Here is a 25,018-nt window from a genome sequence, read left to right as displayed (position 1 = left end):
CCAATATGAAAAAAACTAAATGCAGATTCAACTTAATTTACCGATGACCCACTGTTATCAAAGTTACTTAACTCAAATGCATGTAGCTTACCAATAGTAGCATCTAAAGAAACTGGCATATTGGGTACAGACCTCAATTCCTTGATTGCAGAGACTCAGATTGCATAAGTCAGTAGAAGGGTTCTTAACAACTTACTTGTTATATCCTTTTCTTCAATAGTTCCACCTGCTCCTTTGATTTGATTGACAATCTCCTTTAGTCTTGTACTATACTGGGTTATGTTCTCACCTTCATTCATCCTCATAGATTCAAGTTGTCCTCTTAGACTATCCACTTTTTCTCTTTGAACATGTTCATCTCCACCATACACAAATATGAGCTTGTCCCACATTGCCTTTGCATCATTGCAACCTTCTAGATCATTAAACTCTGAATTGGTCAATGCAGATGTTATTTCAATCATTGCTTGAATATATTCTTGGTTTGCCTTTATCTCTTCCATTGTCAATGGATAGGTGCTTGGTGTGATGAAATCATTCTCTAGATAATATACAGCATATTCTCCAACTCCTAATAGGTGCAACTTCATCCTTTTCTGCCATGTAGAGAAACTTGACTTGTTCAGCTTCAGTGCATCCCTCTTATACATCTTTGGATCTTTTCCTCAAGTACCTTTAAACTTTTTCTTCTGGAGTCCAAAGCTCTGATACCAATTGTTAGTTATAATACTTAATGTTAAGTACAGATGCCAAGCTAATAAGATGAGAGGGGGGGGGGTGAATCATACAAACTTAATCTTCCATAAAAACATCAGATTCAACCTCGGTAACATATACTTCAGTAATATAACCAAAACTATTAAACATGCAAACTCAAAAGCATATAAACATCATAACACTCATAACACTAGATTTAATGTGGAAACCCAAATAGGGAAAAACCACTATGGGATTTCAGACCCACTAAGAAATATACTCTTCTAGAGTATGCTCGGTTAAAAACAAATCCTGTTAAAGATTACAAATACATTGCTAGATGTGACCCGGTTAAGGGATTTCCCTCAGATCTGTTAGGATCTTCACCTTGTTAGAAGTGACCTTGTTAAAGGATTTCAAACACTCAATTAGAATGTCACCTTGCTAGAGGGTTTTACAAATAAGACTGTTAAGTCCACTTGGTTAAGAGATTTTCTGTTACTTAACAAAATAACAGTAATAAAAATCTATCTACAACTTCACATCTAAAATGCTAAAGAAGATTCTTATTTGCTCAATACAATATAGACATAGAACTAATCTTGTCCTTCTACTAGGATCTATACTCTAATATTCAAATAGGTCTTCAAGCTTCTATGCTTGGTAATCACTGTGTAGCATCTCTGTGCATACACTTGCCCGCATACTTTGTTTATCAACAGTTCCTTGTTTATAAACAATTCACCAACCACTTAATCTCCTTGATCACATTTCCCATGATCAATCATAGCCATTAGATTTTCAAACTTTGACCAGGTTCAATGTATCCTTCGACCTGAAAATGTTTTACCCCACCTTGGAACTTGCATACATTTCTTGGAACTTGTGCTAGGCTATTACTGTTCAATCTGAGCTATAGATCTTCTTGCCAATTTTCCTTTGCCATATATTCTTTAACAAACTTCATTCATGGCATACCAATCATTTAATCATAGCTAGCTCATCAGCTTCCTTCATTAAATAATGCTTTTATTCATTCAATGCATTCTGTTATTACTCGGTTGCAACACGGTAAATACTAAACTTCACTTGGTAGACATATCGCCTTCATTAATCAATAGCGATAACCTTAGGGTTTACCGACTAGGTTCCTTAGGGTTTACTGACTGGGTTCCTTGCTCGATAACATAGTATAGTATTAACCTTACAATTAATAACATATGTATGATATCAAAATGATCTAAACATCATGATCTCATCATTGTCTAACTCGGTAATAGTTTCCCATTGAATAACTTATTCCTCCCCTTATCAATCATATTATTTATGTGTCTTTTACCGACATCTTTATACTCATCAAATCATACTTCTCAAGATATGGCAACATCATACTGAATTAGAAAATCAATTTCTTGACATCAATGACAAAATAATAATATTAAGACAGTAAACATCCTTAATCAGTTATATCCATAATCATCAACAACCTTCTCAATATCCTTATTGAAATGCCAACAATCTCTCCTTGTTTGTTATAATACCAACAATCTCTCCTTGTCTGTTATAATGCCAACAATCTCCCCCTTTGGCATTGATGGCAAAACCAATTGATTTGACTTAATTGATTCAAATTGTTGTGAGATTCTGAAATGCTGAAATGCTCTCCCCCTGTCATCAGAATTCTCCCCCATACATTAGTCTTCTCCTCTTTTCTTCAGTCTTCTCCCCTTTGACAACAATACCAAAAAGTAAAGAACTAAAACATAATCTCTTCCTGTATGAAGTGATTTTCTACTGTTGTGTGTCAATTTAGTCTTGGTTAGAGCATTTACATCTTCAATTCATGTTCCCTATAATATTTCATGCACACCTTTAGAAAACATCCTAAAGTGTGTAAATCAGCATCAACTCCTAAAAGATATTCTGTAAAGTCATCAAATTGATGCTTTCACCGAACTTGGTCAGTGAGTAAAAGATAGGGGTAGGACCCCTAACTTACTTTTGAGATACTCAAAAGTGTCCCTTGGCAGTGGCTTGGTGAAGATATCTACTATTTGTTCCTTTGTGCTAACATACTCCAACACCACTTTCTTCTCTTGAGCTTCTTCTCTAAGATAATGATATTTGATAGAGATGTGCTTTGTCTTAGAGTGCATAACAGGACTCTTTGAAATGTTAATGGCACTAGTATTGTCATAGAATATAGTTACTGGTTTTGTAACTTTCTCATTTATACCTTCCAACAGTTGTTTGATCCATGCTATGTTGTTACAATTCAATGCTGCAACAACATATTCAGCTTCATCTATTGACTGTGAAACACATCCTTGTTTCTTGCTAAGCCAACTCACTAGTCTTTCTCCTAAAAAGAAAGCTCCTCCACTTGTGCTTTTCCTGTCATCAATGTTGCCTGCCCAATCAACATGAGTATAAACTTTTAAATCAAAGTCATTTCCTTTCTAGATCTAAAAATTCTTTTGATTGTTGTCATGTGTGTTTCCTTAGGATCTGCAGAGAATCTTGCAACTATACCTATTGCATGTGCTATGTCTGGCCTACTGTGAACAACATATTGCAACTTTCCAATCATGGATCAGTAAAGTGTCTCATCAACATATGCAGATTCATCATTCTTTGATAGTTTACGGTTGGTAGTCATAGGAGTACTTACTGGTTTTGAATCCTCCATTCCAAATTTCTTCAAGATTTCCTTTATGTACTTGGATTGAGTAATGAAAATCTCATTTTTCATTTGCAGTATTTGTAAACCTATAAAATACTTTATCTCACCGATTAATGACATCTCAAATTCTTTGCTCATTTCATTTCCAAAGTTCTTACATAAAGAGTCATTTCCACAAAAGATAATATCATCAACAAATATGGTTGAGATCAGTATTCCATTTTCATCATTCTTCATGTACATATTATTGTTTTCACTTGTCCTTATAAAACCAATCTTGATTGATAAGAGTTCAATCTTTCATACCATGCTCTAGGTGCTTGTTTCAGACCATATAAGGTTTTGTTCAATTTACATACCTGATCTTTATTCTTGTCTTCAACAAATCCTTTAGGTTGTTCAATAAAAACTTCTTCTTGTAATATACCATTCAGAAATGTACATTTGACATCCATTTGATATACCTTGAAATTTTTGAAAGTAGCATATGCCAACAATGTTCTTACTCCTTCAAGTCTATCCACAGGTGCAAAAGTTTTACCGTAATCAATTCCTTCTTCTTGAGCATAACCTTTGCAAACTAGTCTTGCTTTATTTCGATTGACCTCACCTTTTTCATTCAGCTTGTTTCTAAAAATCCACTTTGTACCGATTACATTTTTGTCCTTCGGTCTTGGGACCACTATTCATGTGTCATTCTTCTCGATTTAATCAATCTCTTCTGTCATAGCATTTATCCAATCTTCACTGTTAAATGCCTCTTTCACCGACAGACAACAAGGCATAAAGTAAGGATGATAGTAAGGTTGAAAAAAAAGTTGAAACACAGAGTGAGCAAAAGGAAGAAACAGTGGACAAAGAAAATGTCAGTGATGGAAGCAAGATAACTGAAGTGTTTAAGGCAATTGGACAAGTATCTGAATAAAATAAATTTATTGCAGAGCCTAGCACTTCCACCATGGATTACAAACCTACCAATGTAACAGATATACTTTTGGACTCCATAAAGAGTATCATAGATTGCAACAGCTTAGCATTTAAGGCCATTGATGATACCTTACCTATTTTGAAAATGATTGCATCGACATGTAAGATAGATCATACTGATGGATCTTTAGGTAAATTGGACACATTGTCCAAATTCATTGCTTCAAATATTCTAACTGTGGATAAGATTAATGAAGAGACTATAAGGAAAGGGTAAATAAGGAAAAAGTTGAATTATTTGATAAGACTATCAAGGATTGTACTGAGCATATTGATTCCTTACTATAGACACTTAATTCCACTATTTTGGAATATAAAGAATTGTATAAGGAAGCATGCAAGCCTCAAAACCTAACAAAAGACATTGATGAGGAGATAAAGAAAACACAAAAAGAGATTGATGATATAGCAGACAACATGATAGGTTCTTCACAACTTACCTCAGTTTTTTATCAAGAAATGGTAGTTTTTGAGGAAAAGATTGAGAAACTAGAAAAAGAAAAGGCAAGGATAAGAATTAAGGCATGAGAGCTATAAAAAAAATTGGTCCTAGATTGGACAACCTTATAAATCAGTGGGTTGAGCTATCTGACCAGTATGATCCAACAAACTAAAACCACTATTTCTGATAGCACTAAATTCATGCAGACTCTTAATCTGATTTTGGCGGATATCTTTCAAATTGTACATAACCGAATACATGCTATGAGATACAATTTTGAATTATTTGATTATTTTTGACATCCTTTGTCATTGATGTTGAAGGGGGAGTAGTAGTTGTGAAGAAAAATGTATAGAAGAGATCATTTGCTCAAGGGGAGCACTCCTATTTTTGGATCAATTTTGGACTTCATTTTTGGATAACAATTTTTAGATTTTTCTCATGAGTGTTTCCATCAATGCCAAAGGGGAAGATTGTTGGCATTATACACTCACATTAGAATAGTTGATGTTTTCATTGATGGCAACCAACTGGTAATATGGTTCATAGGTTACACTGGCAACACAAATATCATCCACTGACACTGGTAGGCACAACAAAGATTATTCTCACTAGCACCCAATCTACATCAGTAGAATATCCTACCAGCACTCTGAACCGACATGGAAATTATATTGTTTTGTATTGTAATTATATTGTATAGATGACATGATGTATTGTAAAGACTCATATATGTATGAGATCTTATAGGTCATTTTGTAAGTATCTAGATGGAATGTAATTAGGTAATGCAAGTGGAATATGAGAGAAAATATATGTATATGCATTTTGATGTAATAAGTTTGATGAGAAAATAAGAGTAGAGCAGAGTGAAGAAAGGTTTATGGAAGAGGTATTTGACAGAGCTTAAACCGATACTGAATCCAGCATTGCAGATGCTATTTTAAGCAATACATTATCATTGGATTTAATCATCCAATTTTGTAGTCAGTGTGACTCCTTTTGTGATTGAGTAGTGAGCTCTAGGCTATTAGCCTTCCTGCATGTGCAGGCCCCTATTGTATCAATAATTTTTATTCATATTGGCCTATGAGTAAATATTGTGGGTCACAAATCCCACTGAGGTTTTTCCCCTACCTGGTTTCCTCACCAAAATATCTTGTGTTATGGTGTGCATTGATGTCATCTCTCTTATTTCTCTTTATTGATTTATTGCTTATTTACCGATACATTAATTTGGGTTACAAAGTTGCAAACAAGTTGAAATATTTGGTTTACCATTTAGACACTGATTCACACCCCCCCCCTCTCAGTGTCTTTGGGACTGATCAAGTATCTAACATCTACTACAAAAGCTATTTGGGATAAACTGGAAACATTGAATGAAGGAGATACCACTATCAAAATTCCAAAACTAGAATGTTACTGGGTTAGGTATGAAAAATTAAAAATGGAAGAGGATGAAAGAATTTCTGCATTTATGGAAAGAGTTAATGAAATTGTTTTAGGAATACAATATTGTGGAGGATCTTTAAGTGAAGATGAAATTGTTTCTAAATTTTTTAGAGCGTGTCCATCGGCTTACAAAATGAAAGTGATAGCTATTAATGAGTTGAGAACAATTCCTAATACATCAGTTTCTAGAGATACTTTGGTTGGAAAACTTTCAGCTTTTGAGCTTGAAGAGTTTAGTCTGTTGCTACAGTCAAAACTGATATACCTTTCAAAGCATCATCATCAGCATCATCATCATCTGACAAATCTGATTGGAAAGCACTTTATGCAAAAGAACTTGAAGATATCAGAAGAGAAAATGAAGAACTTGAAGCACTATTCACAAGGAAGATGCCTAAAGGTCTAGCAGGAAGTAGGTATGAAGGAAAAACACCTTTCAAATGTTTTAATTGCAATAAAGCTGGTCATATGGCATCTAGGTGTCCTGATAGACATGCAAGACTAAGAGAGGAAGAAGAAAGAACATATAAACCTAACCCTAAATATCAGAGATACGGATTTAAGAAAAACAGAGATAAGTCATGTTACTATGCAGATGAAGGTGTTACAAATGATTCAAATGAAGATCTAGTAGATAGTGGATGGGAATTTTTTGCATTTAAAGAAGATCAACTCGAACCTGTTGTCAAACCGGTAGAGTAGGCATTAGTAGAAAAAATTGAAGAAAAGGATGAATGGATCATTGATAGTGGATGCTCGCATCATATGACTGGTGATAAAAACAAATTCTTATCTTTATAGGAAATTCATGGAGGTCTAGTAAGATTTGCAGATGACAAAGCTTGTTTAATCAAAGGAAGAGGCACTATATCTTTAGATGGTAAGAATAATAGTGACAATGTTTATTATGTTGAAGGTTTGAAACATTATCTTTTGAGTGTTGTTTAGTTAGTGGGAAAAGGATTTCAATTACAATACAAGATGGAAAATGCAAAATCTTGAACAGAACTGGATTGAAGATTGCAACTAGTTTTCAAAGTAAAGGTAATATCTTTCATTTGAATACCAGTGATAAGACATGTTTGATTGCACACATTGATGAAAATTGGTTATGGCATAAAAGACACTGTCATGTGAATTTTGATTGCATTGTAAATATCAATTCAACTAAGGCAGTAAGGGATTTACCTAAGATTGCGAAACCTCATAATTTGGTATGTAAGGAAAGTCAAATGGGAAAGAAAGTTAGAACAACATTTAAGAGCATTTCTGAGAAATCCAATAATATTCTTAATTTAATTCATACTGGTTAATGTGGTCTAGCAAGAACAAGAAGTCTTCAGGGTGATAGATACTTTATGCTAATAATTGATTATTATTCTAGAATGTGTTGGGTTACTTTTCTCAGGGAGAAATCAAAAACTTTTGGAAGATTCAAGATATACAAGGCAATGGTAGAGAATGAAAGCGGCAAGAAAATAAAATGTTTGAGATTTGATGAAGGAGGAGAATTTATATCTAGGGAATTCAATGCATTCTATGAGGAGAATGGAATCAAAAGACAACTATCAGTACCCCAGACACCTCAACAGAATGGAGTTGTGGAAAGGAAGCACAAAACTATACTAGATGCAACAAGAACCATGATGATGGAAGCAAATCTACCTCATGTGTATTGGAGAGAAGTAGTGAATACAACAGTTTATACTTTCAACAGAGTTCACATCAAAGGTGAAACTGGTAAGACCCCTTATGAACTATGGTTCGGTCATACTCCTACTCTTAAATATTTTAGAATATTTGGAAGCAAATGCTATATTAGGAGAGATGAGTTTATTGGCAAATTTGATCCTAGAAGTGATGAAGTAATATTTCTTGGTTACTCAACTAGAAGCAAGGCATATAGATGTTATACTAAAAGATTGTATAAAATCATTGAGAGTACTAATTTGAAGATAGATGCACATTTTAGAGGAGAATCAAGATTTGTAGAACTGGCAATAGAAATTATTATAAATGAACCGACAAAGATTGAACCGAAATAGAATGAAGAATCATTCACATCGACATCATCTGAAAACTCAACTATGACTGAAGAACAAAAAGGTAATGCTAACAGTAATTTGTACTAAAAAGTCACCAATGATGACATTTTGGTTATTGAAGTATTTGTGGATGATATCATTTTTGGAGGTGAAGAAGAGTTATGTAAAGACTTTGCTAACAAGATCCAAAAATAATTTGAAATGTCTATGATTGGAGAGATAAAAAAATTTCTAGGTTTGCAGATTTCTCAAATAGATAAAGGTATATTCATATGTCAAACAAAATACTTGAAGGAACTTTTGAAGAAATTTGGTATGGAAAACTCCAAACTAGTAAGCACTCCTATGACTACAATAGATGAATTGACTTTAAAAGATGATTCAGCTTCTATAAATCCAACAAGGTACAAATCTATGATTGGAGGATTACTGCATTTGACATAAACCAGACCTGATATAATGAATGCAGTATGTATTGTTTCTAGATTTTAAAGCAATCCTAAAGAAAATCATGAAAGTGCAATAAAAAGGATTTTCCAGTACCTACAAGGCACAACAAATCTTGGTTTATGGCATCCTAAGAGTGAAAATTTTGAGTTATGTGCATATACAGATGCCAATTGGGCAGGAGATGTGGATGACAAAAAGAGTACCACCAGCAGTGCATTCTTTCTTGGCAGAAGATTAATTTCATGGATAAGCAAGAAGCAGATTTGTACATCATTATCTACAACAGAAGCAGAATATGTTGCAGCAACAACTAATTGCACTCAGGTATTATGGATCAAGCAAATGTTGAAGGATATAAAGGTAAAATGCAAAGAACTGGTAATTATTCATTGTGATAATTCAACAGCAATAGATATATCAAAGAATCTGGTATTTCACACTAAAACAAAGCATGTTTTTATTAAGTACAATTTTCTGAAAGAGAATGTTGAAGCAAATGAAGTGGGATTGGTTTAAGTGAATACTAAAGAGAAAATTACAAATATTTTTACAAAGCCTTTGCCTAAGGAAATATTTGAATATCTTAGAGAGAAGCTTGGGGTAATAAGCTTCCCGAAAGAGACTTGAATGATGAATATTGGCATCAAATCGACAGGGACTAACAAAAAAAGCTTTTTCTGGTCTTGATGGAGGAGAGCTATTGCTCAGGGGGAGTAGTTAGTTGTATGTTATGTTTTGATTCTTAATTTCTTTGGCATTTGATGTCAAAGGGGGAGAGATATCTATGTAAAAACATTATACTTTTGGGAGAGATGTATTTTGGTTATATGGTTGTTGTTTTTGGTACATAGCTTTGTATTGATCTATTTTGGGAGATTGTTGGTATTTGGCATTCTATTTTTGGCACTTAGATGTTTTTCCATCTACTGTTACCATCAATGCCAAAGGGAGAGATTGTTGGTATTATGGATGACTTCATCATTTGTTGCATTGGTTTTGTCATTGATGTCAACACTTATCTTCTTGGAGGTCTACATTTTTGATTTGGCACTCTGGTTATATTGGTTTATTGTTGAACTAACACATTGTGGTCCTGAAAGGATATATGTTTCACTGATAGCTCGGGAAGTTGATGATGACTTGTTATCATCTAGAGATTTTTTGGTTAGATTGAAGACATGGATTGGATGTTTTCATTTGGTGTTTTTCTTATTGGTCTAATAGGATTCACATATTTTCATTAACCGACAGATAGGTCTAGGTTATGGACTAGTACAAGATATCATGTTCTAGATCAACACAACATGTTCTAGAAATGGTTTATTGATTGAATAATGTGTAAATGTAGTGAGGCCGACATATTGTATTGCATCAAGACTTATTTTGTAATTGTAATATCTTTAGTGAGCTGAATTTATCATGGGGTCTTAGGGTTTGTATAAATAATTGTAAGATCTTATTGAAGATTATATTATGAGTGTGTGTGAATATTGAAGATCATTGTGAAGAGTGAAAAATAAGTAGATCCTTATGTGAATCATGTAGATATCATCTGAAGGTTGAAGGAAAGGTTATGAAGGTGTTTGGCACTCATAGTCAGAGCTTAAACCAGTAGTGAATCCAGCATTGCAAATGCTATATTGAAGCAGTACATTGTTATTGGATTTAACCATCCAATTGTAGTCAGTGTGACTCCTATTTTTGTGATTGAGGAGTGAGCTCTAGGCAGTTGGCCTTTCTGCATGTGCAGACCCCTTATTATATTCACTTACTATCTGCAGTAGTATCATCTGATTGTGGGTAAGTGTTAGTTAGATGAGAGGGGGGGTGAATGATATAATTGATAAAGGATGATTACTGTATTAATATTATTATTTTGTCATTGATGTCAAGCAATTGATTTCTGATTCAGTATGATGTTGCCATATCTTAAAAAGTATGTTTTGATGAGTATAAAGATGTCAGTAAGTGACATAGAAAGAATGTGAAAATGAAGGGGAGCAATAAGTTATTCAATGGGCAACTATTACCGAGTTTGATAGTGATGAGATTATGATGTTTTGATTGTTTTGATATCCTATATATATCTATTCAAAGATTGAACTAGAAGGGGAAAAGATTTCATGAAATAGAATGAGTAAAGGTTTGATACTATTCTATTTTACCGAGCAAGGAGCAAGTCGGTAAACTCCAAGGTTATTGATGTTAGTTAATGAATGAAAAAGTCACCAAGAAGAGAATGTCTATCGAGTAAAGTTTAGTATTAACCGAGTATCAACCGAGCAGTAACATAATGCATTTAATAAAGTGTATACATTATTTAGTGAAGGATGCCAATGAGCTGGAGATTTATTGAAGATAGGAATGTTGTGCAAGAAGTTTGTTAAGGATCTATGGCAATGAAAATTCAAGAGTAAGATCTATAGCATAGATTGAATGATCCTAATCGAGCACAAGTACCAAGTAAGGATACAAGTTTCAAGGCAAGATAAAACATTTTTCAGATCAAAGGATACAATGAACCTAGTCAAGTTTGAAGATCTGATGGCTAAGATTAATCATGAGAAATGTGATTAAGAAGATTAAGCAGTTGGGAATTTCTTATAAATAAAGAGTAGTTGAAGAACAAGAGAGCGGTCAAACTGAAGCACAATGATGCTACAGAGGTGATTACCGAGTACAGAAGATTGGAGATCTAATTGAAGAATAGATTGAGAAGCCCAGCAAGGAGAAAGATAAGTCTTATGAGAAGATTATCTTGAGCATATTGAGCACATAGAATCTGCTTTAACATTTTAGATGTAAAGTTCCAGATATATTTTATTACTGTTATTTATGTTTGTAAGTGACAGGAAATCTCTTAACCGAGTGGACTTAACAGTCTTATTTGTAAATCCTCTTGGAAGGTAAAATTCTGAATGAGTGTTTGAAATCCTTTGACAAGGTCACTTCTAACAAAGTGAAGATTCTAACATATCTGAGGGAAATCCCTTAACTGGGTCACCTCTAGCAACGTGTATATAATCTTTAACAAGATTTGTTTTTAACCGAGCTGTAGTGCCCAACTTTTGGGCACAAAAAAAAAACGGAACAACAATTTTTTTTTGACGTCATGAACATGCAACATAACCTACAATATAATAACTTTATTAGAGTTTTGTCTTATCTAGGATGTAAATAAATTCACTTACTAAGGTTGGGTTAATTAACCAACTCGAACGAGCGACTTGTTTGGTGGAGATTAATTAGTATCACGGATTAGTTAGCTAGCTCAATTACCTAAATCAAGTTGTTGCTAATTAAAACAAGGGTTAATTGGTTATCTTGAAGTATCAAATCATTCACAACACATGTAATGATAATGCTATTAATTAATTAATGCACACACAAATTTATTATTTAAATCCAACCGATGAGGGTTCGAATTACTGTAATGTCATTTGCCCACTAAAATCGACAATAAGCTAAAGCCAATTCTAATTTTCCCTAAACCCCTTAATTTTGACGATTTAATTTTGATCCGGCCCAAATCGGTCTCAAGGGCTTAAGGTTCATAAAATTAATTTTACAATTTCCCCTTTTTTGAATTTTCCCCATTTACAATATAACCTAATGTCCACAATTAAATTGGGGATAACCTATTGACTAATTAAATACATTAATTTAATTTAGGATATAGTTTGCCAAATATATTAACTTTTCACTTTTTTTTTAACCCCCCTTTAAATTAACTATATTAAAGTTTAAATTTTCTAAAGAATAAAAAAAACATATAATAATTTAATTATAAAAATAACCCTATTTTCAAACTAAACTCCAAATCTTCCAATTTAAATTTCCCAACTCCAATTTATAATTCTTTTAAATAAAGAATTCCCTTATTCCTAAAATGCTAACCCTAACCCGAAATTGGGTTAGGGTTGCATTTCTATATATTCCCACTTTATTTTATTTTCTTATTATTTTATGCCCTAACCCGAAATGGGTTAGGGTTTATTAAACTCCCTTTTTTTTTTTAATTTGTTTTTGGAGTGTGGGAGATTGCAGGTACGACGGATTAGGGCACGACGGATGGATTGCGAAGAGGGAAGGGCGGAGAGATTGGCACAGGGTTCTCCCGGGTGCCGCTGTGTGTACACACAGTGGCGGCAGCGCTGCCCACTGTGTGCACACATAGTGGCGGATGGCATAACCGCCGCCCACTGTGTATACACACAGTGGCAGGCACCACTCACTGTGCGTAGCACAGTGGCGGCCACGTCCGCTCCACTGTGTTACACACAGTGCAGTGCCCTTCGGCGCCACCCACTGTGTGTAGCACAGTGGCTTGGTCATGAGCCGTCCACTGTGTTAACACACAGTGGTCCGCGGCTCGGTGCCCGCGATTTCCTACATTTTTTTTAAAAATGTTTTAATATTTCGTTCTCTCTTTTTTTTTTAAAGTATACATTTATATATATATATATGTATATATATATATAGGTGTGTATTTTTTTATATATACATATATAAATATATTTCCATATGTATATATATATATATATATATATATATATATATATATATATATATATATATATATATATATATATATATATATATATATATATATATATATATATATATATATATATATATATATATATATATGTATTCACTGCTATGACCAGAATACATACATATACCCCTTTTTTTTTAAAGGGTATCCATTGAGTATGAATCAGATGCAGGGGTATATATATATATATATATATGCCTGATAGGGTTAGGAAGTTTGTTTTGAATTATTTTTAACACAACAGCATGTAATCTTTTATATATTTTTGTTGTAACAGGAATACACAAGGACAAAATATGTTTCCTTCTCTTTTTGTTGTAGGGATAAACACATAAAGGAATTTATATATATATATATCTATATATATATAAGTGTATATATATTTTTCAATATATATATATACCTATATCTTTACAGATATATTCAAATAAATGTTAAGACAATAGGGCTAGAACCCCTTATATTGTTTTGAGATTCTAACATCTAAACATTCTGATCTTAGTCTTTTAACAGTATTATGAATAAACCTTATTTTCTTCCCTTTCTTTTTTTTTAACAGTCATACATCATGCTTTCTTCAGCAATGTAAAAATACTAGATCCCTTCCAACTATGTCTAAATAGAGTTCACAGCAATAAAATAACAGTAATTTAAACTATGCAAGTAAATAATGAAACCTAATGCATTCCTTTCTCTTTCTTTAATATTGTAGTAAATAAACAAGATAACAGACTAGACCTAGATGTAGTCTACAGCAGCATAATAGGCATCAAAATTTAAGTAAAAATTACATTGCTTACAGAATAATAAGTTACAATAGCCCATATATAAAAATGGGTGAATAATCTAACCAGTCTTCTCATTCTTAATCTTTATACAGAGAATAAAAGAAATCAACCTAAAACTCCTTATTCACATATATTTATTTTGCTACAATTCATAAAATTACATTTTCTTTTTGCTTTTCTGCATTTAAATAGGAAATCTGTATCTGAATAAAAATCTGCAACTCCTAGATCTCTTCCAAGCAACCTGCATAAAATTTTTTAGGATTGTGACCATGGGATGCTCACCCCCAGCCTAGGCTTACCAGAAGCCACCCCCGAGATAGGAGAATCAAGACCTAGACGGGGTTACAACCAAGCAATACAACAAGCAAAGGGGAAGAAAATAACACAACAGAGACACCCTTTCCCAAGCTGAAAACTCCATCACAAAATGTGATGCCTTATTAGGGTGGAAGTGGACCAAGTACCCTAGTGGAGAAATCTGCTAATTCAAACTTACAGCCAACTCATGGCACCCATTAATGCATAACCAGAATTCATCCTTAATCCCTACACCCTTATGACCCCCAACAAGGCAAGCATGCCATATTTGCTCCCCCTTATGACCCCCAAGTGAAATAACACAAAAGAAAGCAGCAAGGGTCTCATGGACAGGCCCTTGAGATCACTCTCAAAATGAGAGCCTCTCACCCTAAGGGTTGTCAATCTCCTTCCACCCCCAAGACCAATCTTTCCTCCCAAGGGAAGGAGGGTCTTGAACATTCCCCAAACACAACATTACATAAAACAACAATAAACAAGAAACACATAAATTTTACAAATACAACACAAACAAAGAGTTACAGCAATTTCCATTCAAACATTCTATTACATTTTTACATTTACATAAGAGGGGAAAAGATAACACCAACCTTGACCTGCCAAGGGAAATCTAAGGGAAAGCTTGATGAAGAGCTGCCCAATCCTCTAATTCTTTTCTGCCATTCCTTAGCCCCCAAATCTGCCATCCTAAAACTGATTTTCCTCCAAAATTTTCCAAAAATCTCCAAGGATGGAGAGTGGGTGATTAGCTCACTAAGCTTCCATTCTTAGCCTAAGAAGGCCTCTCTCACTCCTTCCAACCTCTTGGATAGAGTGAGGGATCCCCCATTGGGTTGGTCTTCCCTAGGTCTTACACACTCCCTAACCTAGGTACCTAGAGAAGGGGAATGGAATGGGGAAGAGGGATTACTCCCCTCAAGAAGGTTATCCTACCAAGAAGGGCACTCCTATAGATGGAATTCGTCCATCTTGGGAAAACCACTTTTTTGGGTGGTTAAACAAGTCCTAAGGGAAAGACACATGGCCAATTTTGGCCTTCACCCATAGGTACCCCATGAGGCCTAATAGAAATGCTCTAAAATTGACTCTAGGAGTTGATTTGACCCTCAGAAAGTCCACCTGAAGTTAACCTACGGGTCAACTCTGAGTTGACCCTCCTTGTGGCTCACTAACCTATATTTCTTGGTTCCTTCAAGGATAAATAGGAGATATAACAATTAACAAAAAATAAAACTCTCCAAAAAGGTGACAAGACAATTTGCCAACACAACATACTACATAGGTGTCAAGTGACACTACAACATAATTCCACATCACAATTACATACATGGCAATTGTCCCTTAAATGATTTAAACAATTCAATAAATACAATTTACACTCATGCAACATTTTACATTTACGAATAAAATACAATACATATGGGGTGTTGTCTCTCCAAATAGACAACCCCTGGTTTTACTAACGCACATAGGCCTAGGCTCGATTCTCCATAATATTTCCATGGTCACATGGATAATCTGCTGCACAACTCAATTTAAACATTAGTACTTCCCAATAGCCTCATATAATATAAAATACATAATCAGAATACAATACATCCATTCTGCAAAGACTTGTCATTATAAAATACGATTTGTCACAAATCAAAGCAATTCATCATAATCCTCAAAATTTGATCCATCTACAAGATATGCAAACATATTTCTAACATTATAACAAATCCTAAAATTTAGATAATAACATACATCATCACAATATTACCCTAATCTGGAATCATATAATATTCTATAATCCACAAGGCATAGAAATGGGGCATCAAATATATATCAATATTACCAAAAATCGTGGGATCATAAAAAAGTTCTATATCCATAGTGTGTCAAAACTAGCATCCAAAATAGTTTTAATATGAAAATAACTGAAGAGATAGGATAGGTCGGGGTAGGGCCTCACACGAGCATACTCTAGAAGAGTATATTTTCTTGTGGGTCCAAAATCCCACAGTGGTTTTTCCCTATTAGGGTTTCCACGTTAAACCAGGTGTCAAATGTGGTTTAATGTTTCATGTTTATCTATTTATGAGTTTGAATGATTTATAGTCATAAGTTGCATATCAAGTAAATGCTACTGAGGTTGAATCTGATTAGAGTAATAAATTATTGAGGTTATCTAATTCACCCCCCCCTCTCATCTAACTAACAGTAAGGTTTCCCACTGTGGTTCTTCCCCTTACAGGGTTTCCACGTCAAAATCTCTGTGTCATGTGTTGTGGATGTTGTTTCTCTTTCTTTTTCATGCATTAAGATATACCAGTATTAATATAATTGTTAATATGTTTTACCGACACTGAGTTTTAAGTTGGAATAAGTTGTTTTGGGTTGTAATTTATTAACGACTAATTCAACCTCCCCCTCTCAGTTGTCCTTCCTGGTTCCTAACACTCTTCCTCAAAATCATCTAGAAAATTCAATGAATGATGAAAACCTTTATCGGTAACTCATCTAAATTATTCTTTCAATATTCCTTCCTTATCACACATTAACCTGTACTGATCAAAGATAGAAAAAATACCTAAGTCTTCCAACTTACAGTGAATATAAGATCTAATATCTTCCACATGTAGAACACCATAAGGAACATTGGATAGGGCTCTAGCGAGATCAATTTCAGTTAATTTGTGTGGATTCCTCTTGAGTTCCAGTCAAGGCCTAACAGTAACATCTACAATGTCTGGCATATCCATTTTAAAATATCAAACTCAGAATCAAATTCTAGATAAATACCTTTTACCTCCTTCATAGCTAGGGTTTCTACACCGAAATGCACTTTCATCGACTCAATGTTCATAAATCTTCTCAATCCATTGTCAATCTTTACCAATGCAATAATCTCAAGATCTTTTTCTTCTTTCTTTTGTCTCCAAGTTCTCTCGAGGATTCTAGGTGACAAATAAGACTGGAAAACTTCATTTTATTTGCTTAACACCTACTACATTAAATGCTATACCTGGTTGAACAAACCCTAAAACATGCTACCAGTTCTCATATCCCATTCAACTTACTGGTTTCACCATTAAATATCTTCATAATAACATAATGCATCAAAGTATGTAGATTTGACTTACCACGCACCATATAGGGCGTCTAGAAATGTATTTGACAACAAGCTCCCCCTAAGCTTTATACATAGCTTAGTTTACCGGTGAGGGATTCTCCACACTAGGTGAATAATTAGAATCTTTCGATGGTTTCTCCTCACTTTTATTCCTTCATATCTTATTCATCTTTCTCTTGACATCTTCTACATCAACCTTCTTCTTACCTTTTTGATGAGCAGACTGATTAATTGGTTGGTTCATTCTTTCTCTACAAAACTTTGCAAGCTATCTTGGTTTGTGACAATGAAACATGCCATTCCAGATGCTCTCCTGGGTCTAGCATTGCCTCTACCAGTTCTTCTCTAGCAGTTCATAGCAACATGACCATAGTTGTGACAGATTGAACAAGTCACATTCTATCTATACTCCATTCATAAGGACTAGACCGGTTGATATAAGGTCTCATCCAAGTAGGGTTTCTTCGATCATTGAAATATCTTTGTCATTCACCATTAGGTCTCTGATTCATGTAATATCTCTGATTGTTAATTCCAAACCTACACTCAACAGCTCTATGCCCATACTTGTTGCAATTGTAGCAATATCCACCAAAAGTTATAGGCTTATATCCTTTATATGCATTAGGTCTATATCCATCAAAGATACTAGATCTACTTCTACAAACATTAGCACTATGGCCTACCTTTTGACAATTAAAGCGTACTAGTTTGTAGGGTTTCTTAAAGGTTTTCTTCTTTGTCTTAGGTGCTAATTTGTCTCCATGTATGGTGTCCTTGGTATCGAAAGGCTCTCCTTTCTCAAAGGTTGTATATCCCAAACCTTGTGTTTCTCCTTTCTACCTTTTTGACTGAATCTGCTCATCAAGCATAGTAGAGCTCTTGTTAAATTTAGCAAGTATCTCATTAGCATTAGCCTACTCCTTAGTAAGATCCACATTCTTCTTCATAAGACTTTCTTTAAGGGACATAGCCATGTCTAGATCACCCTTTACTTCCTCCTTTTATTCTTTTTCTTCTTGAAGATATGCATGCAAGGTACCAACCTCTTGGTTCAGTTTAAAGATCTCATAATCTTTCTCTCTCATCTTGTCTTCATCAGTCCTACTGGCTTCTAGCTCTTGACTCATCCTGATAGTTAGGGCTTCTAACTCTCTCCTTTGATTTGACTTCTCATCATTCAGTTTTTCCACCTCATTAGCAAATGCATCAACATTTGCTTCCTCAAATGAACTGCTTTCACAAAGTTCAAACAAATTTTTAGCTAGCTCTCTTCTCTTAGCCAATGAAGCTTTATACTTGACTCTTAGTTCACCTAGGGCTTCTTTAGATTCTACAAGCCAGTTTAAAAGCTCTGTATAACTCATATACCCCATTATAGCCTTAAGGATCCTTCCCAAGAGGTTAATCCTTACGGGAATTAGGGTCTAATACCAATTGAAAAATTTATAAGGCATTGAGAGGGGGGAGTGAATCAATGTAAGCAAAAACCTAATAAATCAATCCTCTGAGATTTTTGATTGTCAAAAAGGGTTTTTTCACCTTTGTGTCTAATTCTTATCTCAAGAGTTACAACTGCACACATATTTCCTACACATAGAAAGAAAGGGAAATACGTTGGGAATAGGTGTTTTCCTAAGTCAAATCCTAGTTGATGAATCAAACTTGAATGAAATATTGCAAATACTAAAGTAAATAATGGAAGGGTATACCTTATATCTACAAATATTGATGATGAAGCTTTGATTATTTATTGAAATCACATTTGTTGGATGAAATGACATGAACATGACAAAACCCTAACACACACACATGCTTGTAAATAGATGATGTAATTTTGCTCCAATGGATAGATGAAGAATATGTAGTCTTAAAGAATGCTTGATGATGAATGCTTGATGTACTATCCTTTCCTTATCACCTTATACTCCTTTTGTATGATTGATGGATTCCAATTGAGAGGGGAAAATCTCCTTATATACTTGCCTATCGTCAAACTTATTAATTTTTTGACATAAGACAACATGAAGGGGAAATTACTGCTCAAATTTATGATAGGGCCTAGGGGCCAAATGGACCCCAATTAGGGAGGACCAGGGTGTGTCACCCTAGAACTAGGAACCAAATCGAAGAACAACTTCTTCTTCTGAAACCCCAAGAAATATTATTTGTATGCTAGATCTTTGTTTTACAAACAAGATAAATATCTAAAATCTGCTTTCCAATTGAAATGTTTGATTTCCATGTAATATTTTCTTTTAGGGGCAAAGACTTTGTGAAATAAAGCATCAAACAAACAATCAAGGAGCCAAAGTTTTTGTCTTCTCTCACCATCTGATGGGCAATGTATACAATGGTAGCCGTAGTAGAACCTTCTCTATTTTTGAAATATATCTTATAAGAAACTCCATAAGGAACATACCTCATAGCAGGGTCAGAAAGAGTGTCAATTATGAGTGCTTGTTGATCACCATATATGCTGGTTAGGGTTTCAACCTCTTTATTTTTGATCGACTTCTTTATCGGAAGGGGTCCACTATCACATAAACCAGTTACAAGAAAAACAACTTCTTTCAAAATTGAAAATGGATTATCCAAAATCATATGATCATTCTCAATGCAATTCAAGAGATATTTTATCATGTCCTCATCTTCGAAATGAGGAAACTAATTCCAAAGATTTAAACTTGTATGTCCTAAATTTCTGATTTCCTGCATATCTTCATTTGACAAAGGATTTCCCAATTTCCCAATTTTCTCATGATTGTATTCATCCAGATGCACATTCTCAATTATCTAAACATTCACTACCTTAGAATACATAAGAAGAAATGTGAAAAATACCTTATTTATGAATCAAGTTTTGAATCTCCTTGTTTTCTCTACTTTCTCTTCTCTTCAGTTTCTTCAGCGTCAGATGCTAAAATGATTTAAACATTGAGCATTTATCTCACTCAGAACACCTAGGGTTTCATCGTCAAAATTATCTTCTCAACATGATTTCAGTTGAAACTTTACTCTTCTGCATGCACAATCTATGGGAACATACATCAACTCCGAAATCAACACCAAATTTTTCTTCTACTAACATTCACTACTCACAGGGAGGACAAATAGATTTTTCATTGAATCTCCCCCTGACCACTAACTACTAGATCAATTTCCAGACGAAGAAGCACCTACACTAGATACGGGTGTAGAGGGCATAGTAGATCCCTTATTTTTCCATACCATAACATTCCTTTTAGGTTTATTTTTTGGAGCCTACTCATTCCTGCAATTGTTAGCAAAATGTCCATATGTGTTGCAATTAAACCACTTTACCTTCTTCTATCCTAAATTCATTGGATTTCCTTTGAATCTGCATTGATTAGCTTTATGACCAAATTTATGACATGTGTGACATTGACCTTCAAAAATACATTCAATTGTGATCCATTTATTCAATTTACAAACGATTTATAGCTTCTATTATTATCTTGTCTATTGCAGTTGATAGCCTTATGTCCAGAATTTCCACATCTAAAGCATTAAAATTCTGATTCACATTTATTTTGCAATCTACAACTTTATGTCCAAAATAATTGTACTGAAAAAATTAGCCATTAAATGATGGATACCTTTGAGCATTAAGTTGCCGAACCAGAGGTTTGTATGAAGTAGGTCCAGGAGTCTGGACTTTTTTTGCACCTTCAATCTTCTTTTCAATCTCCATCTTCTCTTTCCCTTTCCCTTTGTCTTTTGAACAATCGCTAGTGAATCCTAATCCTTCTTTATCCTTTTGAGATTTCTTCATTAACAGTAGTTGATCCAATAATGCACTGCATTCACAAACTTTAGCTCTTGATTTCAGCTTCAACAATTCTTGTTCCAACTTTCCATTTTCTCCAGACTTCAGATTGACTACATTCTTTAGGATTTCTTCTATCTGTAATTTTATATTCACAATAGTCTCATTTTCTTGCTTTTCCTTGTTGACTTCTATGTGCCTTTCTTTTTTAGATTTGATCTCTCAGCTTCTACACACATTCATTCTCTACCTTCACATTTTCTTTCAATTATTCATTTCTTAGATTCCACGCTTTCAAGATCTTCAAGGCTTGTCTTCAAATATTCATCCAATTGATGTTCTCCATCCATTTCCATAGGAGCCATATGTTCAAATCAAGATCTCCCTCAAGCGGTTAAGCTTAACAGAAAGGGACTAGGCTTTGATACCAATTGTTGAACATATCATAATACTGAAAAGGGAAGGATTGGGGGGGGGGGGGGGGTGAATCAATATTCTACTTCAAATTCTAAAATTGAAATAGTTAATATGCTGAACATAACTTCACAAAAATAAATTGCATAACACATCCACAAAAGAGACACCAAATATTTTTATACATGGAAAACCCAAAGAGGGAAAAACCACAGAGGGGTTAACTCTCAAGATAATATATATAGTTATATGAGGTTACAAAATAGGCTCACTATTGGAGGGCTTACTTCCCAAAGGGCTCACTGCTCAAATATAAAATGACTTAATGCCGGAAAGGCTTACTGCCAAGAGGAATGAACTAAGAAAGTTGCATCTACATATGCATGAAAATAGTTCTAGTTAAAGCTCTGACAACACACTATCTACATATGCATGAAAATAGTTCTAGTCAAAGCTCTGACAACACACTATCTATGATTCAAGATGTGAAAACCAAAACACCAAATGAATGTTACCAACAATCAAAGAAACTAGAGGAAACCAGAGCACAAGAATATGCTTACCACAATATATTCAAACATACAACTGAACTATGACATCTAGAGAATAGCTTCCGAAGCACATGAACAAATGTCTGGTGCAGTCATGGTGAGGAGGATCCTCAATGAGGACAATCTGGACTGTGCATCAATAATGATACAACACAAAATAATACAAGAGAGAGAGAATGCCAGATCAGGCGTGGATCATATCATTAAATCAATTACAATTGTTGGCAACATGTGGGCATAAATTGCCTTATTACAAAATCACATCCATATGCATCAATCCAGAATCACTCATTGGATCTAAATGACAATCTAAAAGATCTCATCCCCCAAGGTAGGACAATGAAATGTGCAAATAGGTCGGCCCCAAAATATGAAATGAAATCCTTTAGAAAAGAATCACCACAAAGAGTGAACCAACAGGAAGGTCAGACAAGCATTGAAGATCATCTAAAAAGGGATCAGTCAGTTCTGAACGTCAAGGAATTGCTCTGTAATACTTGAGAATGGCAACTAGCTATTAAGCTCAAACATGCCCAAAAACAAAAAACTGCTAGCCAATCTGGTAGTGGTAACTTACCGAAAAAAGATCCAAACGAGATGCGGTTCAAGAACAAGGTAGAAGAAATGGAATGCAAGAAAAATCTAGCTCCGGACAAGAAATGATCAATGCCAAGGAATCCGATGAAATCTCAGAAATTGAACTATTGAAATGAACAAAGAACAAAATTGAAAATGAAATATTTTTGGTTGATGCAAGATTGCCAAGAACTAGGGATGCTCCTGCATCAATGTCACAACCAACACCAAAAAATATCACATCCGTACACTCACATCCTCATGATTCAGGAGCAATAATAATCTCAAATACTCCGACAACAACAACATTAGCAAAAAAAAGGATCATGCAATCTGTAACATACATAGCTATCTTCCAATGTACTGCAACTTAGCATATACAACCTTTCACATATCAATCTCTCATATTAATAACCAACATCACACATACCAATCCAGACCAATTCGAAGCACCAAATTTGACATCAATAACAACATAGATAAGTAATTCCAACAATCTCTCAACACTTTCAAGGGTCCATATTCAGCTTCTAGAAACCCTATCTAACTACATTTAATAATTTCTAACCACCCTTCGCTATAGGAAAAAAGTTTACACGTCTTGGGACATAAAAAGATGAAATAGAAACTTTTATGGAGAATAAGACAAAATAACAACTTTATGAAAAAATAATAACTTTGGCTTTATAATATTGATTTAATTTATCTAAAAAGTTTTTATTATTTCTATAATAAAATTTCTCTTTCTTGGAATAAATCATCTTCTACTTCATATCCATTTTTTCTATGAAAGTATTCATCAACCTTGTACCTGTTGGAAACCTGAGTTGTTGTTTAGGAAAGAGTATTTAGGTGTTCTGGTATCATTGCTTGTGTTTTTGTTAATGTTGAAGTAAGGAAGGTGTAGTGGAAGTTTCAATATGCAGGAAAGAGTATTTATGTGTTCTAGTATTGTTGAACTATCTTGTGGAGATGTTGAAGTATTTTTAGAAGGGTGGTATAGTAGAAGTTTCAATATGTAGGAAACAATATTTATGCAGGAAAAGGTTTTTAATGTTCGAGTGGGAGAATGCTTCGCATTCCTCCAGTATTTGATGATTATGTTTTATGGTTATCAATATAATGTCTATGTTATGTGTATATTGTACTCACATTTGCAGGTCCTCTATTTCTTAGATGGAAGAGTTTGTTGTTGTTATTGTTTCTAATAGTAAGGTTGTCTATCAGAATAGGTTTGAAGAATGCCCAGTGGCTTCCAAATATATGGATTCAAGTGCTGTAGTTTGGAGGACATGTTCTTGTGGTTTGTGTAGTGTTCTAGTTAAATTTTCAAGTGATGATTTGATTGGCAAGGGGAGTTATGATGTTCCGAGTTCTGTGTTGTCAGCTGGTTTGGTTTTTGGTTGACTGTGGTGTTGTATCCTACTTGGATCATATTCTTTTGGTCTAAGTTTTCTTTGGAGGATGACTCTATTTAGTATTTTGGGTCTCACCATGGTGTGTGTAGATCCGCATTGTCCAATTTGCATTGGAGATTTGTTTTTAGGTCGACTAAGTTAACATGCTTTAATGTTTATGTACACGACTCACTTGATGCCAACCTTGTAAGTTGTGTTAGCATGTGCAGTTCACTGGAATCATTTGGAGATGATATTTTGTGATGTTTTTGTGTCCTCTCTATCTCTTGAGGTGGACCATAATGAATATTTTAGGTCTAGGTGGCCAAATTCATGTAAATATTGTTTATTTTATTATTGGTCGATCTAGTTAAGGGTTTTAATGATTAATCTTGCATATAAAGAAGTGTGAATGTATGAGTGAAGGCATGGAAGGAGTGTGAATTGGTAAGTAGTAGATATTGGTGGTTTACATGTAGATTTGATATTGAGGTTGTATGAAATTTAGTTGTGAAGAGCTTTGATGATAATATCTTCTGCATGACAGAGTTTTGAGATAACATCTAAATTCAGATGTATTTGCCATGATCTTGGTCACTTAACATAGTGGTTCAAGGACAATTTCAAGATTAGGAGGTCTTGTTTCTTTCAATTCAACTATTCCTTTCTGTACCGAAAGATAGCGAGTCTCTTGGAAAAAAAATATATCTTGCCCTGAGACAGCATGTTTTAGCTTTGCAAGTCATTTGT

Source organism: Cryptomeria japonica, chromosome 11, assembly GCF_030272615.1.
Source record: "Cryptomeria japonica chromosome 11, Sugi_1.0, whole genome shotgun sequence".
Classification (NCBI taxonomy): Eukaryota; Viridiplantae; Streptophyta; class Pinopsida; order Cupressales; family Cupressaceae; genus Cryptomeria; species Cryptomeria japonica.
Note: the sequence above shows the minus strand (reverse complement) of the source record.